This window comes from Tenrec ecaudatus, chromosome 3 (assembly GCF_050624435.1).
Source record: "Tenrec ecaudatus isolate mTenEca1 chromosome 3, mTenEca1.hap1, whole genome shotgun sequence".
In the NCBI taxonomy this organism is placed as follows: Eukaryota; Metazoa; Chordata; class Mammalia; order Afrosoricida; family Tenrecidae; genus Tenrec; species Tenrec ecaudatus.
The window spans coordinates 98,085,565-98,100,980 of record NC_134532.1 but is presented as its reverse complement, the minus strand read 5'-3'; the positions used below and the strand labels follow the sequence as shown (position 1 = coordinate 98,100,980).

Sequence of the window (15,416 nt, the reverse complement as noted above, 5' to 3'; positions counted from 1 at the left end):
ATCACAAGGTTCTCTCTGGTTTTAAATGTCTCCTGGGATTAGAGACACCAGATAATCTCTCTGTGGCATAAACTGGAACCCAATCACAGGAGTGAAATGTCTCAAGTTCAGTTCTGGGGATTGTACAGTGCAAGTATCACTTGCATGGGGTAGGATGTTGAAGACCATGTCTGAATTCTACCAGCCATCATTATCAATAGCAACCAAGCTGACAAAAAGTTGCTGTTCATTTAGAATGTTGTATCTTGTGAAACCATTTCAAATAAAAATAAAGATTTTTCCCCTCAGGGAAAGAAAAGTGTTTACAATAAGCAGATTCTCAATAAGGAACTTAAAGCATGAACATGAATAAACACCAAGCACAAAGAACAACAAAGATATGCCAATCATAGGAAAGACTGGGAAATACTAAAGGACTAAAATAATGGGCCACAGCTTGTCTGTCTGTGTATTGTGATTTTGTGCTGCTGTGATGCTGGAAGCGATGCCAGTGATTATTTCAATATTCCAAGAGGGTCACTCCAGGAGGGAGCCGGTTTCAGGAAGCCTCCAGGCTAAGAACAGATGATGTAGGAATGGGCTATCCACTTCTGAGACATTGACTACTGAAAAAACATGGATTTCATCAAAACACGGCCAGATACTGAAAACCTCATGCAGAGAGGTCAAGCGCTGTCAGAGATCGTGTCGGGAGCGGAGTCCCTCTTCCTGGAAAGCACTCAAAATATGACAGAGGAAGAGCTGCCCTCTCAACGCACAGTCCACCATCTCGAAGTGAATGGAGTGAAGCCTGTATGAGCAGAGCCTTCAGAGTCTTCACCTGCTGATGGGGGCAATGCAAGGTAAAAAGAAACAGCTTCAAAAAAAACCAAACAAACAAACAAAAAAAAGAAACAGCTTCAAACCCTGCTAATAATCAAGAGATCAAACAATGCATTAAATTGTATAAATCTACTGTTCTCTTTAGAGTATTGAAAAGTGATCTGTTACTTTGAGGACTAAGGTAGGCTTGATTCAAGTCACAGTATTTTCAATTGCCTCCTAGGCATGGTGAAAGATGGGCATGGCAGAAGGACGACCAAAGAATGGATGCATTTGAATTGTAGTGCTAGAGAAGAAGAATAAAGCACTGTGGACTGGAAGAAGGAACACAAATTTATCTTAGAATGAGTACAGCCAGCATGTTCCTTAAAGGCAAGGGTGGGAAGACTTCATCGTGCATACTTTGGACATGTTGTCAGAAGAGTTCCGTCCCTGGAGAAGGACAGGTGAAAAGAGAAGGCTTGCTGTAGTGACTACAACAATGGGTGCTGTGAGGGACAACTGTGAGGATGGAACAGGAGCAGGCTGGATTCCGCTCTGTGCATACGGTTACTACGAGCCAGAACTCACTGGATGGCACCTGAGAATCACAATAGTGCTGAACTGTCTGGGTTTTGATTCCTCATCCCATATGGCTGCTTCCTGGTTTCTGAAAGTTTAGATTCCTTTTTAAAGCCAGTCTTCTGAAAGGGTCATAATGATGAGCTTAGGTGTAGTTTGGTTCACATTTGTGATGCCAAACGTTCATCTCTTTCAATGTAGAGGTCCAGATGCTTCAAATTTTGTGGATTTAATTAAATTATCTAACCATTAATTTCCTCCTATCTATTTATTCTATTTATTTGTATTCCTTCTTTTAGCCCACCCTATAATTTAAATTTTAGACTTTCTGAGTGTGTTGTTTATGTGGTCAATTCTTACCCTGGACTAGTCTTCATAACTCACAACAGACAACTGTTGCCATAAAGTTGATTCCAACAGATGGCACAGCTGACTTTTTAGAATTAGATCACCAAATGTTGCTCTGAGAAGCCCCTAAGTGAAATCTGAACCTCCAATCTTATCCCTGAACGCTAAGGGTGTTAAGTATTGGCCCCATCCAGGGCTTCCTGTAGAAATCACAGTTAAACTTCTCAACACGGATGGACTTTACAAACACAAAGTCAAGTGAAAAATGTAAATGTCAAAGTATGTGTGCAGTCCAATATAACCTAAACATAAAACGATTGTGTCTGGATGCATACGCTGCTCATAAATGTATACGTGGGGCCTTCAAAGAGTTTGTGGAAAAATTAAAGGAAAGGATAATGGAGTTTTTCCACAAACTTTTTAAAGCTCCTTTGTATAGGAAATGTCTTCCTCCCTTCCCCCTCCCCTTTTGGTATCTCTATTCCCATTCCTGCTCCTGCGTTCCATGTGTTGTGAGTTTTATCTCATGCCTATACCTATGGACATGCTCCTGTCTAGTCTAGATAGGGAGGTGCCATTTGAAGGCATGATAGCGGGGGGTGGGGAGGTCTCAAGGAAACAGAGGTATATTGCGTGACCCATTTGTGCTCTACTGCACCCTGGTTGACTCAAACACCCCTCCCTGCGACCCTTCTGTTGGGGGGATGCTCCATTGTCCATAGATGGGCTTTGGGTCTCTGCTCCAACCCCCTCCATTCTCACCAGTATGTTTTTGTTTGTTTGTTTACTGTTTGTTGTGAATCTTCTGATGCCCTTTGCCCAGTCTCAACACCTCACGATTGCACCGGCTAGTGTACTTCTTCCATGTGGGCTTGTTGCTTCACTGTTGGATGGCTGCTTGTTTAACTTCAAGTCTTTAAGTCCCCAGACACTATATTGTTTTTTAAAAATCATTTTATTGGGACTTATACAACTCTTATCACAATCCATATATACATCAATTGTGTCAAGCACATTTGTACATTCGTTGCCCTCATCATTCTCAAAACATTTGCTCTTCATGTATACCCCTGGCATCAGCTCCTCATTTTTCCCCTTCCCTCCCTGCTCCCCCTCCCTCATGAATCCTTGATAATTTATACATTATTATTTTATCATACCTCATACTGTCCGATGTCTCCCTTCACACACTTTTCTGTTGTCCATCCCCCAGGGAGGAGGTTATATGTAGATCCTTGTAATCAGTTCCCCCTTTTAATCCCACCTTCCTCCATTGAGTGGATTAGTAAACTCTGGCACATACACACAATGGAGTACTATGCAGCACTGAAAAGCAAGGATGATCACATGAAACACACCATTTCATGGGAAGAGCTGGAAGGAATTATGTTACATGAGGTAAGCCAGTCTCAAAAGGGCAGGTGTAACATGAGTCCCCTGAGGTAAGTACAATCAGCATGGCAGGAATAGAAGAAAAGACACTTATCTTGAAATAAATGGGTGGAGGCATAGGTAGTTGGGAGCGGGGGCGAGGGCAGACCACACCCAGGGAGTTACATGTGAGTCCAACATAAAGAAGGGGCAAGCAGCAAGGAGGGGGAGAATGGGGTGGGGAGAAACTGAGATGATGACATGGGGGGAATAGGGCACTAATCCACCCAGGGGGAGAGTATTGGTTGTGTCCCCAAAGAACTGGAATGTGCATACAGACCCCACCAAGATGCGCCAAACCAGGAGGACACTATCTCTTTTAATTGCCAGGCACCATACTCTGTTTTTCCCATTTTGTCTTCAGTGATCATGAGTGTGTGTGTGGAGGGTGGGGGTGGAGTGGGGTGGTGGTGGTGAGCATCACAGAATGCCAATTTGTTATAAAAAAGTGTTCTTGTATTGAGAGGAGGTATGAGTCAAGGCCCACGGCCTGTCTGCAGCTTCAGTGTATTGCCTTATAAATATATGTACAAAGGCCAATACCACTGTTGGATTGATGTATTTGCATAAGTGCACACCTCAGTTAATCTCCCTATCTATGCCTTTGCTTCCTAGAGCTTGCCTCCATTTGCTTTTGCCTCCTCCTACCCTGCCATCACCATCCCCCTTCTTCTACCCCTTAGTGCTTTCTCTTCAGTAACTTGGTGTTGCTCTTATACTCAAAAGATCTCTACCATCTCCTAGCTGCTGGTTTCATTTCCCTAGTTGTCCCCTGTTCATGACACCATCTGCTCACCACCCCTTTCTCCCCACCTCCTTCTCCATCTACCTTCCTAGGCCATTGGTCCCATTACCTTCTCCCAGGGCTTCCCTTCCATGGTCCAACCCATATAATCAGGCAATCCATCCATGTCCTGGTCTGTACAATAAGAAAACATACGGTGAAGAAAGAAAAGGGAAGAGAAAAAGATGAGAGAAAAGAAAAAAGACCTTTTTTTAAAAAAAGTGATTAGGGCAAAGAATGTACAGATGTGCTTTATACAATTGATGTATGTATATGAATGGATTGTGATACGAGTTGTATGAGCCCCTAATAAAATGCTTAAAAATAAATAAATAAATAAAATGTAAAAAAAGAAAAGAAGAAAAAAAAGAAAATGATTAAGACAAAGAATGTACAGATGTGCTTTATACAATTGATGTATGTATATGTATGGATTGTGATAAGAGTTGTATGAGCCCCTAATAAATTTTTTTTTAAAAAGAGTTGTATGAGCCCCCAATAAATTGATTTTTTTTAAAGGAAAAAAACAAAAAAAGAAAAAGGACCCTAGATAGGTCCAGGTCTGTGTGCTGGTCCCCATGGGACCCTCCCTGCTCGTCCTGAGGGGTATCCGGGGGCTGCCCCTCCTTGCCCTAAGTCCATTCTTGGGGCTCCTCAGGGGCTCTGTGCTTGGCTATACTCTGGCTGATGATCTATTATTCTCCATTCTCACAGTCTCCCCACCGGGTGTCCCATGATTGTCCCCTGTCTGTGTATGCTCCAGTTAGGGGGCAACATGTCTTCAGCTATTGGTAGTCCCACAGTCCTCTCTGTGCCCCAGCAGCTCCACGCAGGGACCTCATCCTCTGGGCTTGGTGTGCCCATATGGAGTCTAGACCGGCTGCCCCTTTCTCTTTTTCCTTCCTGGTTTGCTCCCATCTGGGCATGGTAGATCGGTTCCTTTCCCCCACCAGAAGGTCCAGTGTCACTCTCTGTAGCACACATGTCCAAGGTAGAGGTCAGGCTGGTTCTGGTTGGGGCCGACCAGTAGTCCAGTCTTTTCATGATTCCTCCACGTGTTACGTTGCCCTCCTGGCTTGGTGTGCCTTGGTGGGGTCCGTATGCACACTCCAATTCTGTGGAGACACCATCAATACTCTCCCCCTGGGTGAGGTAATGCCCTATGTTTGATATATTTTAAAGCAATATGAAAGCACTTAAAGAGATTCCAGTGAGCCCTAAACCAGCATCCATGAACTACAGTACGCTCTCCAATGATACATTGTTGAGTGAGGAGAGTGGAGCGTTTCTTCGCAATGATCATTCCATTCAGTTCATCTCCAAAGCAGAGAGACTCCATCATTTCAATTACTTTATTTCCTAGCCCCCTGATTCTTTCGTTTGGCAGCTCAAACCACCTATTAATTCTTCCCATGTGGTTTTCATTTTATTCATTGTATCCTTTAATTCCGGTTTTTTCTGTGTCTACTTATTTAAATATTTTTGTTGCCGCTCATATACAGCTTTGGGTGGTAGAAACTATTTGCCTCAACAATTTGCCTCAAATTTGGCAGGCCTAATCCACTCGCAGATGCCATTGTAGAAAGGCAATCTACTGGTAGAAGATTTTTAGCAGTGGAAAATCCCAGGGCACATAGTTCTATTCTGAAACACATCGAGTCACAAATGAGTCAGAAGCAGCTCGATAGCAGGAGGTTTAGTACTGGGTTGTTTTTCTCATGCATTATTTTCCTGTTTAGCTGGGGTTCTTTGCTTCTAATTATCTTTAGTTCTCAAAACTATTAAATACTGTTGTTTAAAACTTTTGTAATTTGTTCACTAGCCAGCCTTCTGTTAATAAAAGGTTTTCTCTCTCATTGTCTTTTTCTTTTGAATGGACCACCATTTCCGGTCTCTTTGTGTGCCTTGTGATTATGTTGTTTTTGTTGATGCCAGGAGATTAGAAAATTGCAAGGTGTTAGCATTTTCAGTCGTCTGCATATACAACGTGCAGAAAGCACTAATTTATGCAAGAAAATCTTAGCCAGGCACAGCCGCAGTCTGCTTTTTCCGCCCCTACCTGTGAAAGGTCAGGTTCGAGCCAAACTGTGATCTCAGTACTTCAGGCAACTTCTAGATTCATCAGAAAACGCACACACACGCACACACACACACACACACACACACACACACACACACACACTCACAAGCAATCATTCAATCTTCCCTCAGGCCATCACAGCCTTCCATCTTAGTTTTCTGTTTCTTCCTCAGCGGTGTGAAATCTCTGAATCAAACAGCATTGAGGTTTCCACCTCTGAGTTCACTCCTACACTGGTTACAGTATACACCTGAGCACTGCTAGCAAGATCGAACCTAGTTACTTCTGAGGCTACAAAGAGCCTGCGCAGTGGAATGAGTTAGACCCTGAGCTGCTCACAATAAAGTCAGTTGTGTGAAGCCACCAATTGCTCTCGGATGAAACATGGAGACTGTCTGCACCCATAAAGATTTAAAGGCCCACAAACTCAAAGGGGCAGCTCCACTCTGTCATATGGGATTGCTCTGAGTATGAAGGACTCAATGGCGGTGGCTTGGATTTTGTTTATCTTAGTGCACAAGACAGTCCTTGGTCCCCTGGGGCTGCAGCTGGGACTCCAAAACGTTTCAACTGTTGACTTGTGAGAGTAGGGGGTAGAGCCAATGGATAAAGAGCTTTTTTCTACTGGTAAGATTTTTCCTTTACCTTATTTCATTTCATGACTACTTTCTGTCAGGTTTTGTTTTTTTTTTGCCTACGTTCTCAGAATTCTTATAGGGTTAAGTGCACATTTTTAATATCTTTTCACAGTGTTCATGTGGGAAAGGTTAGAATCTGCTTCGTCATAACGTGTTTAATATATCCTTTTGAAAGTTAAGTTCTTGTTTCTTAATAAAGAAACAAATACTTCAAACTTTCTGACCAAAAAAATAATACATTACCAACAAAGAGAAAAACAAAAGCTATGGGCATATAAATAAGCAAAGTTAATTAATTTTACAATTCAAATATCGTGTCATATAATTATTTTATGAAAGCTTCCTTAAATATCTAATTATTTGGGGAGTGTGCTATGTATTAGTTTCACGCCATAGCAAATTACCACAATGTAGATGATTTCAAAAAGAAGAAGAAGAAGAGAATTATTATCTCATTGTTCTACAGGGTAAAAGTCTGAAACCAACATGCTAGCAGGGCCACGCGCTTGCTGAATATTCTTGAAGAAGCTTTGTTCTCGCCTCTTTCTATCTCTGATGGTTCCTGTCTATCCTTGACGTACTTTGGCTTGTAGATGAAGTTTATCTTCACATCGCTCTCTTCACTTTGGGTCTCTCTGTGCCTATCGCTCTCCTCATCTCTTTGCAAGGATAAAGTGTGGGGGCGGGGCATGTCTGAGATGCAAGAGGAAAGAAAAATCCAACTACACATCTGTCCAAGGATGATTCCTACGCGGCAGAGGTCAGACACACCTCCACCACCCAACTTCTTCTTCCCTATTGTAATAACAACCATCCCTCCCACAACCCTGAATTTCTTTGCTGGGTTTGATAATCCAAGACAATGGGCCACACAGAACTCACTATCAGTACTTATGATCTGGAATGTTATTGGGAAAGCTAGCAGGTTGCAATCTGCAAAGTACAACTTGTCTGCAGCACCGCTCAGTCTTGTTGGCAGGCATGTTTCTCTCCAGTTCTCTGCTTCTCAGACACATGGCCCTTAGCCAGAGACAGAGAGCCCACCCATTGATCTGCCTCACAGTTTCTGTGCTACACCTCTGCTCTGCTACTGGTCTTGGTGCTCAGGCCTCTGGAACCTCGGTGCTTTCTGCCTCTTCAAGCAGGGATCTCCTGCCTGTGCACTAGTGGCCTTTCTTTCCTGATAGTCTTGGGATTCCTATTCCTGCTTGTGAGATGGCTCTCATACCTAAAGTAAAGGCAACACTGACCAATCCCCTTCTTAGAGTCCTCGGCACCTTTTTTGCATGCCGATACCCAGTCATTTGATGGGAGTTACAAAGACTCTGAACAGAAGAGTCATACCAAGCAATTTTTCTTCACCACAAAAGCTATCAATAACATTATAATAGGACTTGAACTACCACAGCATATGACCTCATAGTAATTAGTGATAATATCTTCACAGGCCCTGTCTCCAAACAGTCACACTTAGGGTTATAACATACAGTTTGGGGAAATAAAATTTGATTCATAGTATGCTAGTTATATTAATTTTTTGGCTATTGTAGGGTCTATGAAAATTAAAACTAATGAGCTTCAGCAGCATAAAATACCCTCCTTCACTTTCATTAAAACTTTGAACTATAATGTACACCGAGTCTAAAGTTAATATTGGCATTACGGTTTGTTTTTCTTTGTTTATAAAAAGATCATATGAAAGATTAACTTAAAAATAGAGCTCTCAAATTAATAATGGCACATCATTGTGGTTATCATTAAAGGTCACCAAATGTTTCTCTTCCGTTCCTCTGAACCTGTGGTTGATCACTCTTGAAGACACCTTCATCTGGCTGACAACCTGTAGAACCGTGTTGATGACTTCTGACCTAAGAGTTGTGGTAAGATTCGATGATTTTCATTTTCAGGCAAAAGCAGACATGATTGGCAATAGAGCCTCTCAAGTCCTGTTTTTCTTCTTATGAAAAGGCAACAGTAGAGATGGCGACTATTTCATTGGCATCGTTGGTAAAGGAATGAAGCAGAAACTCTGACATAGCTCAAGTAGCAAGGATAATTTAAATTTTATATGAAAAACCAATTCCTGGAATTGGTTTAAAAATATTAAAATAAAGAGAAGGTGCAACCTGCTTTATCAGAAGCCCTAGTCATAATATTTGGTATTAATAAAGAAAGCAAATGAGACCTCAATAAATACAAAAGGGGCTTCAAAGGTTCATGGGAAATTCCTTTATCCTTTCATTCTGTTTCCATAAACTTTCCTAAAGCCACTATGTATGCGAGCATGCTGCTGTGTCAAGATTACTCCCACAGAACCATAGAGACCTTTACCAAACGCCACTATAAAAATGTGACACTATTATTTCTCGATACATTTCCCATCTAGGTCTATAGACTTCTGAAGGCGATGTTTCCATCTCTTTAAGTCTGCCCCTGAGAATTCTACACTCTTAGGTTTATACTAGTCAAATGGTTGATTTGGCTTTCTTGAGGGAGTCAAATCTGTTGGATTTTTGTTTGTTTGTTTTCTTTTTAATGTTCTGCATATTTAGACAATAAAGTGCCACCTGAATGGGATGAGATCAGGGCTATACAGTGAGTGGAGAAAGGCTTACCAATCCATGCTTGTAGGTTAGTCCTTGGTGCCCTTGAACAGTCAGCAGGTACATTGTGGTGATAGAAAGAAATTCCTCTGCCAAATTTTCCTGGCCTTTTATCAATGATGTCATTTCCGATTGCTTTAAAATCTCTTTTTAAATAAGCCACTGTTATTATCCTGTGACCTTTGAGAAAATCTATGGCAAATTAGAATTTCCAAAAAAGCAGACACAACTTTCTTAGCTGATTTCTCTGCTTTGGATTTGACCAGCCCAGGAAATATCCTCTGAAGCCACTGTTCTGGGTCAACCTTTTGCTGAAGGGCCCTGAGGGGCTTAAGACAAGTGTATCCCTGAGAGAACTTGTCTGCAGCCATGCACTCACTGCAGAGACACATTAAACATGTCTTGTGTGGAATAAGCCTATTTATGTATTAACTGGAATCTCAGTAACAATATGTTTTCATTTGCCCTTGTATGCATGAAGACTCAGTATCTGATCAAGGAAACATGGAAAATAATGAGACATCAACAGATATTGGACAAAATTGTGATGGCACAGTTGTCCATATGGATGAAAGCTCATAGCAACAGCATATGATATACAAAAATAAATGACTTTAAAATAGGCCAAGGAATGAAATGTAAAAATTAAATTAAAAAAAGAAAACCTTGCAATCAAACTTAGGAAACTAAAAGCCAGGAGCAGAAAATAACATTTTTATCAAACAACGTAAATCCATAAAAGGATTAATAAAGGTGTATTTGTTTAGAAAAAAACTTTAAGATGACTGACCAATTATAAACAAAGTACTTTAGAAATGATATATTAGGGGGGAAATTGTAACACACATCACAGGATGGAGTTAATATCTGCACTCTATGTATTCTTGAAATATGAGATGTCAAATTCTAGCACAACACAGAAGAGAAACATAGATAAAAGATGCTGAAGAACACATTTAAATGGCGAGTGTGCGTGTGTAAAAATTTCAGCCTGGAAAATACAAAATAAAGTAATAGGTAACCATCATTTTACACTTGTTAGACTGACAAATACTTAAGCATATAATAAAACAATAATTGGGATTAGTAAGTAAGGCACTTCCTTTAATATCCTGAGGAAAGTAGACAGTAATAAAGCTTGAATAATCATTTATCAATACTTATTCTATTTAAACTACACATAGGTTTTGATCCTGGAATTCTAATCTATGATATTAAAGTAAGGTGGAATAAGAAGATAAGAATAAGGATGTTTGTTTTTGTTAGGCACCAACTCATCAGTTCTGACTCAAAACAAGCCTCTTTAAAACAGAGGGAAACATTGCCATTGTTGAACAAGGACAAGAACACCCACATATTTTAACATCGCTGAGACAGGAAATAGAGAACTTATAGACCTGTATATTTGGGGGTTTCTGTAAGGTTCTGGTGCGTGAGCAAAGCAATGTGAAAAAATGTCTATATTTTAAACAACAGTAAGAAAACACTCTATACCCATCCATATAAAGAGACAAAAAACTCCCTGCCATGGATTCGGTGCTGACTCATAGTGACCCTCTAGAACAGGGCAGAACTGTCGCTGTGAGTCTCCTAGACCGTAACTCTTCATGGGCGTAGAAAGCCTTCTCTCACTATCTCCATCTACCTAGCAGAAAAGAGGAAAGAATATGTCCTCATGAGGGAGGAGAGCAGGCAGAAAAGATGTGGAACAAAAAAAGCGTAGGTCAAAGGCTGCATTAAAATTCTGTGCAATAGGAGCATATACTAGCTCCTGTCGCATCCAAGTTGACTGATGGCAAACCCTGTGTGTGGAGAGCAGAACTGTGCCCCGGAGGGCTTTCAGTGGCAGCTAGTTTCCTGTATGTAGATAACTAGGTCTTCCTTCGGAGGTCCCTCTGTGAAGATATGTCCTTCTAACCATTCCGCTGGCAGCCGAGAGCATTAGCCATATGTTAAATTCTAAATATATGCATGCATGCTTAAAGACACTAGTGCCTAGAAGGCAAGGAAAGTAATGAAGGGAAAATCCAAGTGTTATATTTAAAGGATGAAATACGATGCTTTCCTCCCTGAGTTGCTTCTAGCACATCCACACGCAACTGTAAGTCTCAACTGCTTTGAGGCGCACACACATGCCTTGTATAATGTAGTACAAACACCTGTCCCTCAAGTACAAGCTGGAAAACATTAGGGAAAGTATTCCTCCTCCTCCGCGAATCCGAATCTACTCTATGACGGCGGACTGGCTTTTGTTCGTGTGCGTGCTTGTCTTGAGCTTTCCAATGAGTTTCTGCTCATCTTGAAAACTGCAGTGCATCCTATAACTCTTCTCTCACCCTCTTTATGATGCATCTGCAAAGTGACAGAGGCTCTTCATAGATGATACCTTCCTCACTGCTGGCCTGGCCCCTGGAGAAGCAGGGTAATGTTTGCAGAATTCCAAACAGCCTTGAAAAGCTTTAATAGAAGCTTTTTATTTCCCCCATCCACCTACTTTTCCCTGAAAGAGATCAGATTAGCTAGCAATGAGCAAATAAATGATCTTATAACAACCCCATGGAGAGATCAACTAGTTTTCAGACCTTATTAAAAAGAGTCACCAATGATAGTCACTTCACTTATTTAAAAATTTTAATACAGGATTTCTATTCAATACTGGATACAAAAACACAATGGTAATAAAATTATGCATATTTCACATAGTGAAATGGGTTCAAGATGTCATAGGAAATAATTTTTTAAACAGCCTCATTTCTCTATTAGAAAATTTTGTAGAGAAGCTATAATACTTATGATTGTCTAACATTGTCGATGTTCCAAACCCAAACCAAGCTCACTGCCATACCAACTCATGGTGCCATGCCACAGGACAGGGGAGAACTGCCCCGTGGGTTTCTGAGACTACCTCTTTAGAAATGGAAAGCCTCGTCTTTCTCCAACGGAGGAGGGCTAGTGGTTTGGGACTGTCGCCCGAGCACCAGTGACTGGTGGAATCACTGCACGGACAAGTACTCCACTCCACTCCACCCCCCACTCCAAGTCTAGTGCCTCCAGGGACCACAGAATGAAAACACTGCCAGGGCTTATGTCAGCGTCACAAGGGTCAGGTGAGCACCCATTGCTGCAGCCACTGAGTCAAGGGTCTTATGCGAGTGAAATACTAACTTTATATATCAAAGTCTTCTTTTCCCATTTTGTAGCAACAAACTAAAATTCTCAGAGATCAGGGAAATTACAGTTATATGAGAAGAAATATTTTCTGAGCATAGCTTTCAATTGATAAGCAAATCTCATTCTTATTAGAGGTGCCTTGCTAGTGTAGTGGTTAAATATTGAACTGTGATCCAAACAGTCAGCTGTTCGAAACCACCATAGCTCTGCAGGAGAAAGACAGGGCTTTCTACTCCTGCAAACAATTACAACTTCAGAAACCCAGAGCAGGGTCACTATCGGTCAGCATTGACTCGATGGCAGTGTGTTTGATTGCCTCATTTTTTAAAAGTATATAACTAGAGATAAAAATGAAAGAAAACAGAGAAAAGAAAGCAATGATAATCATAAAAGCTCATTCTTGCTAGCCAAAGCTAGAAATAAAAATATAACAGCTATCCAAAATGGCAGATAAATATATTTTACTTAAATCAAATAATGTTTACTATAATAATCCTGATTTATTAGACTTGTATAGGCTCAAGTTTTATTTATTTTGGTGATTGACAGACGGTATTTTTCAAGTCTAATGACATGTTGTTTTTCCTTTTCTGTTGAAACTTCTTTCTACCTTCTGGAAGATGGCTAATGCGAAGTACCACAATGCGCTCAAATGCGGATAGATTTTACTTTCAAAGACAATGCTGACCAATGCGTGTGATACGTGGTGAGGAAATGATGTGCAGGTTATGTTTGACCAGCTAAGGCTACACAAGGAGGCAAGAGAATGCAAATCCATGAGGCTAATTCGCATGAGGCAAAGGTATACATGCTTCCACCTTCCTTTCTTCTAAGCCCTATCCTGCCACCAGCTGCCCTTGCCATCCCATAGCACACGCCTTCTCTTCTATAACTCACTGCAAATGCACACAGGACTCATAGACTGAACTCACAATTATGGGGACACAAAATGTTAAAATACATTTATTCTGTCCAGTGCACTTCTGAGACATTTGGCAGGCATGTCTCTCTCTCTCGTCTTTGTCTCTCAGCCATGTGACCCCTTGGCTTCTGTTTCAGTCCATGGACAAGGATACCCAGTCATCATTCTACCTTATGGTCAGTGCTACTTCTCTGCTCTGTCTCGTGGTCTCACCACTACAGCCTCTGGTGTCTCTGCAGCCTCCATCCCTTAAGGTAAGGATGTTACACACCCTCTTAGGGTGACTCTTCTTTCTTGAAAGGTATGGGAACTGGTATCTTGAACTGGCTCTCTTGACTGCCCATCAGAATGGCAAAACTGACCCTCGTCCAAGCTCGAGTCCCGTATACCATATTTGCATGCTCACACCGTTATTTGATGGGAGTTACAAAACCATGGATAGAAGAGCCATAGTAGGTAATTTCACTTGAGTGCACATGGTGACAAAAGGGTTTATGGTTGCTTGAATAATAGAAAAAGAGTATACTTACTGGCATTCACTGTTTTTTCAAGCAACATTTTTCAGAAAGAGCTGCTGCAGGCAGAGGTTCTAGTGTAGTGGCTCTCAACCATCCTAATGCCGTGACCCACATGTTGTGGTGAACCTCCAACCATAAATAACATTATTTTCATTGCTACTTCATCACTGTAATTTTGCTACTGTCATAAATCAGATGACCCCTGTGGGAGGATCCTTCAACCCCCTTGTGACCCACAGGTTGAGAACCGCTGTTCTAGTGGATCACAAATATTTAGAAAGGGTGGATATTACTTTAAAAGAAAAGTCAACAATTTGCCTTTTCTCCATCTCTTCTCTATGTATTCTCTTTCTGGATCAACCGATGTTATATATACAAGGGCCCTCCAGAAAGTTCATCACACCAATGGAAGACGTTCAAGACAACACCAGGTCTGAGAAGTGGGAGAGGAGGGTGGGGCAGGGATAGGAAGGTAAGCAGGGAGGGAGAGTGAGTGGGAAAAGAGGAAATGAAATAGAAGAAGGAGAATAGAGAACTACATGGACAGAGGGTTTAATGGCTGTGTTCGTCTGGGTACATTTGAGAAACAAATCCACAGAAACTCATATATATGAGAGTTTTATATAAAGGGTAAGTATACATTAAGAAAGCATCCCAGCCCAGTGCTGTCCAAGCCCATTAAGTCCAACCTTAGCCCATATGTCCTATACCAATTTACAAAGTCCTCCTACATCTCACAAAACACATGCAATGACGCTGACTGCAGGAGAAAAGCCAAATCAATGAACATGTAAGCATCTCAGCTCTGGCAAGGGTCTTCTCGTGGCTGTGCCAGCACTCAGGGCTGCATCGGGGTAGGTCCACGTGGCTTCTCCTCTGAGATGTCTCACAGGAAGTGAGCCTTGCCAGCTGAAGCAGGGAACTGGCTAAGGCAGCTGCACCCTGGTCCAACTATCAGAAAGCAAGCGACCTGAGAACTAGAAAGGCGAGACTCACTGAGCCATTTATCTCTCCACCCTTCAATTAACTCCACATGTGTTTATCGGCCAGGTTGGGACAATAAACCTTAACTATCTCACTGGCATACTCTCACCAATTGGATCAGCGGGGCTGTGTGACTATATATAATGTATTTTTCTTTGTATGCATTATATTTTACAAAGGGAAACAATAATTTTGAAAATGTATAAATTTATTGTGTTTAAGAGGGAAAAACAGATGGGCAGCAGCCTAAAAAAAACCCTCCAGATTCCATACCTGTCAGATCTAAACACTGGTCTGGGTGGTCATAAGAGGAGACAAGTAAAATTGAAATTGACTTAAATTATTTGTGACACACAAGCTAGTTTCAAATAAACAAACAAACAAACAAACAAAACAAGCAAAAATACAAAGCCAATCAGTATGTGGACTTATTGAAACAAAAAGACAGAAGTTTAACATAATAACAACAGATGTTAGAAAAAAAGTCCAGAGAAAAACTATTTTTCCTGCAAAACACACAAAAGCTAGATTCTTATAAAGAATGATGATTGTAC

At 41.2% G+C, this 15,416-nt stretch overlaps 1 non-coding gene and 1 pseudogene across 1 annotated transcript; both read left to right on the top strand.

Moving 5' to 3' along the window:
- LOC142442312 (peptidyl-prolyl cis-trans isomerase A pseudogene) overlaps nt 1-15,416 on the top strand; it is a 77,182-nt pseudogene that overhangs the window by 1,931 nt on the left and 59,835 nt on the right.
- Nucleotides 15,118-15,236, top strand: LOC142444183 (small nucleolar RNA SNORA61). The gene has a single exon (XR_012783840.1). It is a non-coding gene; the product is annotated as a small nucleolar RNA SNORA61 (small nucleolar RNA).